Source organism: Ranitomeya variabilis, chromosome 6 (genome assembly GCF_051348905.1).
Source record: "Ranitomeya variabilis isolate aRanVar5 chromosome 6, aRanVar5.hap1, whole genome shotgun sequence".
Taxonomy (NCBI): Eukaryota; Metazoa; Chordata; class Amphibia; order Anura; family Dendrobatidae; genus Ranitomeya; species Ranitomeya variabilis.
This window is the reverse complement of record NC_135237.1, coordinates 293,977,442-293,989,655: the sequence shown is the minus strand read 5'-3', so window position 1 is coordinate 293,989,655 and position 12,214 is coordinate 293,977,442.

Genomic DNA, 12,214 nt, shown 5'->3' with positions numbered 1-12,214 from the left:
TGAATTATCTGATATATTTCAGTAATGATATAGCTTGGGGCACAATTTCTGGCAGACAGACTTTTTTAAAGGTTAGCTTAGAAACATTGACTGAAGGATGCTGCTACATTAAGCATGGAAACTGATAACAAGTTATTTTACCATATCTGTGTGAATAACAATGGCCACAGTACTACTCATGTGCTTGCTTCTAATGCCATGAACAATGTTACTGGAAGCTGCTGATGGGAAGATTTGGTCACATGACCCTGCCCCGCTGTCATGTTCCAGACAGGAGCACCAAACCCAGGGTCTACCTTTTACAAAAGAGGGCACCTGGTAAGATAGGTCTTTAACATTATATTGCTGGATTTACACATCTTTTTGCTGAATATATCTACAAATCATTACAAAGTGGGAATTATTTCATCAGGGACAAATTGTTACAAATCATTCTCAACTCCATGGTTAGTTTCTGCACCCTTCATCTATAGCCACAACAACTTGCAGTTCACATTGTCACAAGTTGCTTATAGTAGATCACTTTCATCATCATGTAATACCTTTAAAGGTTTACTTAGACATGTGTCTGAGTAAAGACAGCTTCTACCATGAGGGAAGATGAGCATCATGATGGTGGTCTGCGTATCTTCAAAGGGGCAGCATTTTGCCCCTTCAGGAGTGGAACTTGAATGGTTCTATTAGCCAGCTGCTACATTGATAGCTGACTCAACTTGTGCTGTATTTAATTGCATTTGCATCCTACACATGTGAGAACAATTGAATACACAAGCAGCACAGGCATTTCACTGGCAGAGAAGGAGCGCTTATCAAACCCCCCTATCATGCTGCTGATATCACAACTGCACCTCAGAGATGCTGAAGATGTTTATAAAGTAAGTGCTTCATAAAAGCTGAAGAAGCTGAAGACAAGACTGTAATTGTCTATGGGGAGGGTCGTATTAGTGTAAGGTGACAAAATTTGAGTGAAGGGTGCAAGAGAGGGATGAAATGTTGAGAGAGAAGTGTTGAAGAGACATTGTGGGGTGAAAGTATCGAGAGTAGGCAACTTGTAGGGGATGGATTGGAGAAATGGCAGCTTGTAGGGGCTAGTATAGAGAAGGGCAGTGGGTGGATGACAGCACTGAAAGGGGTAGTTTGTAGGAGACAGTACAGAAAGGAGCCTGCATGAATACCAGCCATGCCTGCCTGTACCTGCCATGCCTTCCAGTATATCAACCATTCCTGTCAGCACCTGCTGTTCCTGTATACCTGCTGTGCCTGCCTGTAGCAGCTGAGCTTTCCCATTCCTGGCCGTTCCAACTTCCTGCCCCTTTGGGGGTCAGATGGTATTTGTCCAAGGTTTGTCCTGGAGTAGCACCTGGCATTCATCTAGAGCCAAGTCTAACCACACCATTAGGCACTCTAGCAAAGAGTAAGATGTTCACCTAGTCACTCCCATCCAGGCTCTCCTTGGTCCAAGGCACAGTAGTACCATTACCAACTACGTTGCACTGACTGCAACCTTAATTATGCCAATGGTCATCACTAAATCACATTCTCACTCTTCTGTCAGTGTGTTTCATATGTTTTGCTGAGTGCTCACATTTCTGATGTCACCGCTTATCACATCATCCGGATATAGCAGAGTTAGAGATCATCATGGGACGTGGGATTGATTTACGTTGGAACACTTTGAATTATTATTTTTTCTATGACAATAAATGGGTAAAATAGGGTCGAGGAGAGATTTTTACAACTAAAGGACTTTTCTCTGCATGTGAATTTATTATTTTTGACAACAGGGTTAGTAATGGAGGTGTCTGATAGACACCTCTCCATTACTAACCCCTGGGCTTATGTCAGCAGAGATTACACAGCTGGCATTATCCCCCAAAAAAAACACCACACTTGCCAATGTAACAGGAAAAGCACAAAGAGTAAACTCTAAGCACCAGATTTGGCGTAATTTTTAACCACTAAACGCTACACTGGCAGCTGTGAGCTGATATTAATAAGCTGAAAACCTTTACAGATATTGGCCCCTTCCCAGAATAGTAACACCAACCCTCAGCTATCTTCTTTCCTTCTTGGTTAATAAAAATAAGGGGGCCCCAACAATTTTTTAATTTGATTAATTTATGCAATGTGCTGTAAACTACAGTCATCAGCATTGTCTGTACAGAGAAAAAGAAAATGACGAACGGCTTCACAGGAGCGCCAAGCTGGTGTTAGCAGTGGTTAAAAGGAAGATATGCTGCAGCTCCAGCCGGATGCCTCACAAGAGGATAAAGCAAGAAGAGACAAAAAACGGTCATAGGAGCGCATGCGAGACGGTGAGCTGATATGAAATCTTCATTTATCATTTTCCGTAAAGCGTTTCAACGGAATAGCTCCGTCTTCCTCAGGTGGCAGTTATAAGTAGAGTGGGGTGGGGAAATTATATAAAGGGAAGGCAGCCTCTGAACAATCAGAAACAATTCCAAAGACCGCCCACATAGTTAAAAAGGCCAATCAAGGCTCAACTAATGGAATATAACAGGGATGTTTTTGTTTTAGCCCCAGATTTTACATTTCCACACTGGGAAATGGGTAAAAATGGCACCAAAATGTGAAAACAATTTATGCTGAATGTGGAAATGCCCCATATGTGGCTGTACAGAACGGCTAATCACACGGCAAGACTCTGGAGGTACAGATTGCTATTTGCTTCCGGGAGCTCATATTTTCCTGGAATAGTTGCAGACTCCATATACAGAGCCCCTAAGTGCTAAAAGAGAAAAATCTCCCCTCAAGTGACCCCATTTAGGAAATTATACCACTTTGAGAATTATCTAAACGTTTTGTGACAATTTTGACTCCATGGGTGTTTTCCAGAACAAGCAGCAGTGGATGTTGCTGAGTGAAGATTGCAAACTGCCATTGTTGAGATCAGTACGTTGTAGTGACCAGTAGGGTTGAGGGAAATGGGTGGGCCATTTTCAGAAGTCGTCGACTTTTGGCAAAGTCGGGTTTCATGAAACCCGACCCGACCCCTGTGTGGGGTCGGCCATGAGGTCGGCGATCTTCTGAATCTGGTATCGGAATTCCGATACCGAGTTCCGATATGTTTGCGATATCGGAAATCGGTATCGGAATCCACATTTAAGTGTAAAAGTGGAAGTGCCTTCTTTCTTAAGAATGAGCGCGTGAAGGACCTTTCGATTACGTCACGGCTTGTGATTGGTCGCGGCCGCCCACGTGACCGCTCAGTGACCAATCACAAGCCGTGACGTAATTCTCATGTCCTAAATTCCTAGAATGAGGAATTTAGGACCTGAAAATTACGTCACGGCTTGTGATTGGTCGCTGAGCGGTCACGTGGGCCGCCGCGACCAATCACAAGCCGTGACGTCATCGAAAGGTCTTTCAAGCGCCATTCTTAGGAACGGAAGATGCCGGTTACCAGCGGCGATGTCCAGGCTGCGTCGGAGAGGTGAGTATATCAATATTTTTTATTTTAATTCTTTATTTTACACTTAAATATGGATCCCAGGGCCTGAAGGAGAGTTTCCTCTCCTTCAGACCCTGGGAACCATAGTATCCCATTGCACTGCATTGGGTTTCGTGTTTCGGCAGACCCCGACCCCGACTTTTTTATAGGATCGGCCGATTTCACTCGACCCGACTTTTGAGAAAGTCGGGTTTCGTGAAACCCGACCCGATCCTATAAAAATAAAAGTCACTCAACCCTAGTGACCAGTAATGTCTAGCTCATTAACCCATAACTTAGGCAGGCTCTCATCGCTACAGAAATGCCAAACATATGGATACTAACTGCGGTTTCGGCACACTGGGACTCAGAAGGGAGGAGGGCATTTGTGTTTGGGAGCACAGAATTTGCTAAATTTCTTTTGTAAGGCAATGGCCATTTTGCTTTTCCAGAGCCTTTGTACTACCAGTAATGTGGAAGTCCTCTACATTTACATTAACAGATGACGGACCGGAGAGTGAACTTGCCTTTTCTGTTGATTGAGTTGATGCTTTTTTGGGGAACATTTTACATAACATTTTGGATCACATGTTGCCGCATGCTTATTTTCAGTCATGAACCCGCGAGTACCTACTTAGCATTGGAGCCTTTTCGGGTTATGATGCTTTTTAATCAAGTTTTTTTTTAAATGTTAAGGCTTTTCAACTGTTTTACTAATTAAATTTATTAATTGTATGCTCTAAAGCAACACTGCTTGCTTTTTGCAGAAGGAATTACTTTCCATTAGTACTTTAGCATTATGGAATTTTTGTTAAAGGGACTCTGTCACCTGAATTTGGAGGGAACAATCTACAGCCATAGAGGCGGGGTTTTCGGCTGTTTGATTCACCCTTTCCTTACCCGCTGGCTGCATGCTGGCTGCAATATTGGATTGAAGTTTATTCTCTGTCCTCCATAGTACACGCCTGTGCAAGGCAAGATTGCCTTGTGCAGGCATGTACTACGGAGGACAGAGAATGAACTTCAATCCAATATTGCAGCCAGCATGCAGCCAGTGGGTAAGGAAAGAGTGAATCAAACAGCCGAAAACCCCGCCTCTATGGCTGAAAATTGTTCCCTCCAAATTCAGGTGACAGAGTCCCTTTAAGGAATGGTGAATTTAAAACAAAAACAAAAAATATATATATATACTGTATATATCTATATATCTATATATATCTATATATATATCTATATATATATATATATATATATATATAACTAAAGCAAGTATTTTTTTTTAACTGTTGCACAACAAGTTTTACAAGATTTAGTACCATATGTTGCTGTCACTGATACAATTTGTTTTCCATGCATTTACATACCAACCAATGTAACATTCTCAGTTATATTTTTTTTGTCAAGGCAATTAAAATGTTTTGTTTCTTTTTAATAAAAAATTTCAAAACATGTGTGTTTTACTTTTGTGCATAACTGTTTTGATATTACATTTTGGCAGATGTTCATTCCACAATTATTTATGACAGCATTTTTTAGCTGTGTTCCTGCCTTTTGGCATTTGTTGTTATGTATTTCCCTTTTTCCTTAAATCTACTTTAACCAAAAATCTGAAGACAAATTATCACAGTAAATCGTGACATTTAATTGTGTAGGTCTGGCTTGGCATACCTTTTTAAATAGTCAAATTGGACATTCATATGTCTTAGGCCCTATTCACATGTGCCCAATACAGTTTTCACAAGTACTTAGGACACTTACACACACAGACCCATTCAATTCTATGGGTGTGCTCACTAGTTAGTGTGTGTGTCCGTGTGTAAAACACATGGACATGTTGGTTCCTTTCGTCAGAACAGTTCGTAATATGTTCAGCAAGTGTGCAGACTGATGACACATACAGTGGCCATCAGAGAGACCAGGCAATGCTGATGGGACAAACAACCGGTCATAGGAGCGCATGCGAGACGGTGAGCTGATATAACATCTGACGGTGCTTGTTGAGTCTAGCATGCATCGTCTGTATCGTCTGACCAATGTACTGCAAACCACAACCACGCTCAAATAAATAAATGACGTAGCAGGATTGGCAGTTAATATGGCAGTTCATTTTGAAGCTGGCACCTGTAGTACGGGACTTAAATTCCTGTGTCCCATTCAATATCCCACGCCATTATATGTAATTTGATTAAAAAACATTGGTTTATCCTTAAAGGGGACCCTATTTTATCAATGCACATACTTGCACAACCTAGAATGATCTTTCGAAAAAATCATACTTTCAGGAATCTTGTCGCCTCCAGCAACACAACTCTCAAGTCCTCATTTTCTTGCACAACCCGGATATGCCCTGTTATGATCTGGTGGCCTAAGAGCAGCATGAGACGTACTCTGGAGAAGGTGGTACCTGTACTAACCGCAGACCCTTAACTTAACACCGCAACTAGAAGTAGCCGTGGAATGTACCTATCACTCCCTAGACATCTAGACACAGCCGGAGGACTAATTACCCCTAGAGATAGAAAAGGGAAAACTATCTTGCCTCAGAGAAAATTCCCAAAGGGTAGACAGCCCCCCACAAATATTGACTGTGAGAGGAGATGGAAAAAACATACACAGACTGAAATCAGAATTTAGCAAAGGAGGCCACTTCTAGCTAAATAGAAAGGATAGGACAGAGTGCTATGTGGTCAGTATTAAAACACTAGAAAATATCCACCACAGAAAATACAAAATCTCCAAAGCTAACTAAAGATATGGAGGGTATATCTGCATCTCCAGAGATACCAGCTTGGCTAAACAAATCCTTATACAGACCAAGCTGGACAAGACAAAAACATGGAAAAGAACTGAACAATAAGGCCACAGCATGTGGACAGCAAAAATCAAGGCCAGAACTTATCTTTGTTGAAATGAACAGCAAAGCAGGAGAGAGCAGGCAGGGATGTGAATCCTCCAGGAACAATGGACAACTGGCACTGACTAAAGGGTCAAGCAAGGCTAAATAGCCCAGTCAGGATTGCAAAAACTTGACACACCTGATGAATGCTGCGATCCAGAGACAGCAGCACTACCACTTATAACCACCGGAGGGAGCCCAAGAGCAGAATTCCCAACAATGCCCTAGACCAGGTTGTTTTGCATGCAGGACCCCTAAGTGCCTGTGCTGTGCTTCCATATTGAATGCGACACAGGAATTCAAGTCCCGTACTACAGGTACCAGCTTAAAAATTAACTGCCATATTAACTGCCAATCTTGCTACATCATTTATTTAATTGAGTGTGGTTGTGGTTTGCAGTACATTGGTTGGATGATACAGACGATGCATGCTAGGCTCAACAAGCACCGTCAAAACATCCGTAATGGGTTCATGCTTTATAGTCTTTCTACACACTTTTCTTTAATGCATCAAAAGAATTGGAGTACATTAAAACTTACTGTTATCGACCAGATTCCAGATGATTGGCCTGACCAGTATAATAATCTAATAAGAAGGGAGAGTTTCTGGATTTTTAAGGTTGGCACACTGGACCCTGAAGGGTTAACCCCTTAAGCCCCGAGGGTGGTTTGCACGTTAATGACCGGGCCAATTTTTACAATTCTGACCACTGTCCCTTTTCTGAGGCTATAACTCTAGAACACTTCAATGGATCTTGGCAATTCTGACAGTTTTTTCTCATGACATATCGTACTTCATGATAGTGGTAAAATTTCTTCGATATAACTTGCGTTTATTTGTGAAAAAAACAGAAATTTGGTGAAAATTTTGAAAATTTCGCAATTTTACAAATTTGAATTTTTATGCCCTTAAATCACAGAGATATGTCACACAAAATACTTAAAAGGTAACATTTCCCACATGTCTACTTTACATCAGAACAATTTTGGAACCAAAATTTGTTTTTGTTAGGGAGTTATAAGGGTTAAAAGTTGACCAGCAATTTCTCATTTTTACAACACCATTTTTTTTAGGAACCACATCTCATTTGAAGTCATTTTGAGGGGTCTATATGATAGAAAATACCAAAGTGTGACACCATTCTTAAAACTGCACCCCTCAAGGTGCTCAAAACCACATTCAAGAAGTTTATTAATTCTTCAGGTGTTTCACATGAATTTTTGGAATGTTTAAATAAAAATTAACATTTAAAGGGAACCTGTCACCACGTTTTTGGAAGATGGGATAAAAATAGCGTTAAATAGGGGCAGAGGTGGGCGTTACATTAGTGTGTTTGTTATGCGTTTATTACCCACCTAAGTTGCAAAATACCTTTGCAAAGTCTCCGTTTTCGCCTGTCAATCAGGCTGGTCTGGTCAAAAGGGCGTGTTGTCTTCCCCCAGATTTTGCATAGTTTTCCGTTGGTGGCGTAGTGGTGTGCGCATGCCCAAGGTCCCGAATCCTCTGTCAGGGGATTTAAAAGAGCGCGCTGTTCGTTATTTCATTGGTGATCGGTGGGCGCGGCCATCTTCCTTTGGCCGCGCGTGCGCAGAAGCGGCGCTCTGCTGGCCGCGGCTTCAGGAAAATGGCCGCGGGATGCCGCGCGTGCGCAGATGGATATCACGGCGGCCATTTTCCTGAAGCCGCGGCCAGCAGAGCGCCGCTTCTGCGCACGCGCGGCCAAAGGAAGATGGCCGCGCCCACCGATCACCAATGAAATAATGAACATCGCGCTCTTTTAAATCCCCTGGCAGAGGATTCGGGACCTTGGGCATGCGCACACCACTACGCCACCAACGGAAAACTACGCAAAATCTGGGGGAAGACAATACGCCCTTTTGACCAGACCAGCCCGATTGACAGGCGAAAACGGAGACTTTGCAAAGGTATTTCGGCAACTTAGGTGGGTAATAAACGCATAACAAACACACTAATGTAACGCCCACCTCTGCCCCTATTTAACGCTATTTTTATCCCATCTTCCAAAAACGTGGTGACAGGTTCCCTTTAACTTTTTTTACACAAAATTTAATTCAGCTCCAATTTGCTTTATTTTACCAAGGGTAACAGGAGAAAATAGACCCCAAAAGTTGTTGAACAATTTGTGCTGAGTACGCTGACACCCCATATGTGGGGGTAAACCACTGTTTGGGCTCATGGCAGAGCTCGGAAGGGAAGGAGCACCATTTGACTTTTCAATGCAAAATTGACTGGAATTGAGATGGGATGCCATGTTGCGTTTGGAGAGCCCCTGATGTGCCTAAACATTGAAACCCCCCACATGTGACACCATTTTGGAAAGTAGACCCCCTTAGGAACTTATCTAGATGTGTTTTGAGAGCTTTGAACCCCCAAGTGTTTCACTACAGTTTATAACGCAGAGCCGTGAAAATAAAAAATCCTTTTTTTTCCCACAAAAATGATTTTTAGCCCCCAAAATTTTTATTTTCCCAAGGGTAACAAGAGAACCTGGACCCCAAAAGTTGTTTTCCAATTTGTCCTGAGTACGCTGATGCCCCATTTGTTGGGGTGAATCCCTGTTTGGGTGCACGGGAAAGCTCGGAATGGAAGGAGCACTGTTTTACTTTTTCAATGCAGAATTGGCTGGAATTGAGATTGGACGCCATGTCGTGTTTGGAGAGCCCCTGATGTGCCTAAACAGTGGAAACTCCCCAATTCTAACTGAAACCCTAATCCAAACACACCCCTAACCCTAATCCCAACGGTAACCCTAACCACACCCCTAACCCTGACACACCCCTAACTCTAATCTCAACCCTTATCCCAACCATAAATGTAATCCAAACCCTAACCCTAACTTTAGCCCCAACCCTACCCTAAATTTAGCCCCAACCCTAACAGTAACTTTAGCTCCAACCCTAGCCCCAACCCTAACCCTAGCCCTAACCCTAACCCTAGCCCTAACCCTAGCCCTAAACCTAACTGTAACCCTAGCCCTAACCCTAACCCTAGCCCTAACCCTAGCCCTAACCCTAAGCCTAGCCCTAACCCTAACCCTAGCCCTACCCCTAACCCTAATGGGAAAATGGAAATAAATACATTTTTTTAATTTTATTATTTTTCCCTAACTAAGGGGGTGATGAAAGGGGGTTTAATTTACTTTTATAGCGTTTTTTATAGCGGATTTTTATGATTGGCAGCTGTCACACACTAAAAGACGCTTTTTATAGCAAAAAAGTTTTTGCGTCTCCACATTTTGAGACCTATAATTTTTCCATATTTTTGTCCACAGAGTCATTTGAGGTCTTGTTTTTGGCGGGACGAGTTGACGTTTTTATTGGTAACATTTTCGGACTTGTGATCGCTTTTTATTCCGAATTTTGTGAGGCAGAATTACCAAAAACCAGCTATTCATGAATTTCTTTTTTGGGGGGGCGATTATACCATTCCACGTTTGGTAAAATTGATAAAGCAATTTTATTCTTCGGGTCAGTACGATTACAGAGATACCTCATTTATATTTTTTTTATGTTTTGGCGCTTTTATGCAATAAAAACTATTTTATAGAAAATATAATTATTTTGGCATCGCTTTATTCTGAGGACTATAACTTTTTTATTTTTTCTTTGATGATGCTGTATGGCAGCTCCTTTTTGCGGAACAAGATGATGTTTTCAGTGGTACCATGGTTATTTATATCCGTCTTTTTGATCGCGTGTTATTCCACCTTTTGTTCGGCGGTATGATAATAAAGCGTTGCTTTTTGCCTCGTTTTGCTTTTTTTTTCCTACGGTGTTCACTGAAGGGGTTAACTAGTGGGACAGTTTTATAGGATGGGTCGTTACGGACGCGGCGATAATAAATATGTGTACTTTTATTGTTTTTTTTATTTAGATAAAGAAATGTATTTATGGGAATAATATATATTTTTTTCTTTATTTAGGATTTTTTTTTTTTACACATGTAGAGTTTTTATTTTTACCTTTTTACTTTGTCCCAGGGGGGACATCACAGATCGCTGATCTGACAGTTTGCACAGCACTCTGTCAGATGAGCGATCTGACTTACAGTGCTGCAGGCTTACCAAGCGCTTGCTCTGAGGAGGCACTTGGTAAGCCACTCCCTGCAGGACTCAGATGCAGCCCCGCGGCCATCTTGGATCTGGGGACTGCAGGGAGACGAGGTAAGAGATGCTCGGAGCAATGCGATCACATCGCGTTGCTCCGTGGGTCTCAGGGAAGCCTGAAGGGAGCCCCCTCCCTGCGCGATGCTTCCCTATACCGCCGGAACACTGCGATCATGTTTGATCGCAGTGTGCCGGGGGTTAATGTGCCGGCACACTGACACAGCTGACACCCGTCCGCGATCGGCCGCGCTCCCCCCTATGACTGTTCTTTTGTCCCATTAGCGTTGCCTGGTCTCTCTGATGGCAAGGAGACTAATCGAGGCTGATGCAAGTTTTAGTCAGCATATGGTGCCTGGGAACAGTGCTAACTGTATGAATTTTCCCAGCCGCTGTATGTGTCATCAGTGTGCCCACTTGCTGAACGTATTACGAACTGTTCTGCAGGAAGGAACCGACATGTCCATGTGTTTTACACACGGACACACACTAACTTGCGAGCACATCCATAGAGTTGAATGGGTCTGTGTGTGTAAGTCCCTTAGGGACATGTGAAAACTGTCTACACAATTAAATGTGATTTACTGTGATAATGTGTCTTCAGATTTTTGGTTATAGTAGATTTAAAGAAAAAGGGAAATACATAACAACAAATGCCAAAAGGCAGGAACACAGCTTAAAAATTCTGCCATAAATAATTGTGGAATGAACATCTGCCAAAATGTAATATCAAAACAGTTATGCACAAAAGTAAAACATTGTGTTATATATATATATATACACTCACCGGCCACTTTATTAGGTACACCATGCTAGTAACGGGTTGGACCCCCTTTTGCCTTCAGAACTGCCTCAATTCTTCGTGGCATAGATTCAACAAGGTGCTGGAAGCATTCCTCAGAGATTTTGATCCATATTGACATGATGGCATCACACAGTTGCCGCAGATTTGTCGGCTGCACATCCCAAAGATGCTCCATACAAGGCAGGATGGATCCATGCTTTCATGTTGTTTACGCCAAATTCTGACCCTACCATCCGAATGTCGCAGCAGAAATCGAGACTCATCAGACCAAGCAACGTTTTTCCAATCTTCTACTGTCCAATTTCGATGAGCTTGTACAAATTGTAGCCTCAGTTTCCTGTTCTTAGCTGAAAGGAGTGGTACCCGGTGTGGTCTTCTGCTGCTGTAGCCCATCTGCCTCAAAGTTCGACGCACTGTGCGTTCAGAGATGCTCTTAGGCCTACCTTGGTTGTAACGGGTGGCGATTTGAGTCACTGTTGCCTTTCTATCAGCTCGAACCAGTCTGCCCATTCTCCTCTGACCTCTGCCATCAACAAGGCATTTCCGCCCACAGAACTGCCGCTCACTGGATTTTTTTTCTTTTTCGGACCATTCTCTGTAAACCCTAGAGATGGTTGTGCGTGAAAATCCCAGTAGATCAGCAGTTTCTGAAATACTCAGACCAGCCCTTCTGGCACCAACAACCATGCCACGTTCAAAGGCACTCAAATCACCTTTCTTCCCCATACTGATGCTCGGTTTGAACTGCAGGAGATTGTCTTGACCATGTCTACATGCCTAAATGCACTGAGTTGCCGCCATGTGATTGGCTGATTAGAAATTAAGTGTTAACAAGAAGTTGGACAGGTGTACCTAATAAAGTGGCTGGTGAGTGTATATATATATATATATATATATATATATATATATATATATATATATATATATATATACTAATG